The sequence below is a fragment of the Gekko japonicus genome, unplaced genomic scaffold (assembly GCF_001447785.1).
Source record: "Gekko japonicus isolate JY-2015 unplaced genomic scaffold, Gekko_japonicus_V1.1 scaffold3178, whole genome shotgun sequence".
NCBI classification, from domain to species: Eukaryota; Metazoa; Chordata; class Lepidosauria; order Squamata; family Gekkonidae; genus Gekko; species Gekko japonicus.
This window is the reverse complement of record NW_015168138.1, coordinates 4,587-4,801: the sequence shown is the minus strand read 5'-3', so window position 1 is coordinate 4,801 and position 215 is coordinate 4,587. Positions and strand designations below refer to the sequence as shown.

The following is a 215-nucleotide window of genomic DNA, read 5'->3' as shown; positions in this document are numbered from 1 at the left end:
GATCATGTTCCCTCTAAGCTGAGTTAGTGTGAGCCAGCTCACAGTTTTTTAGCCTCTGGCTCACACATTTTTGCCTTAGCTCAGGAAGGAGGGCTCCAGAGCAAACTAATTTACGCAGTGGCCAAATTGCTGGCTCACAACTTTAATGCCCAGTAGCTCACAGAGTCGAATTTTTGCTCACAGGACTCCATAGCTTAGAGCAGTGATGGAGAACC

General features: G+C 47.4%; 1 protein-coding gene across 1 annotated transcript in view; it reads left to right on the top strand.

The window, feature by feature from the left end:
- The window catches only part of LOC107113585 (myosin-16), a gene marked incomplete at its 3' end in the record, with an annotated part of 36,676 nt that overhangs the window by 34,021 nt on the left and 2,440 nt on the right, over positions 1–215 (top strand). The gene's annotated exons all lie outside the window — the stretch shown is intronic.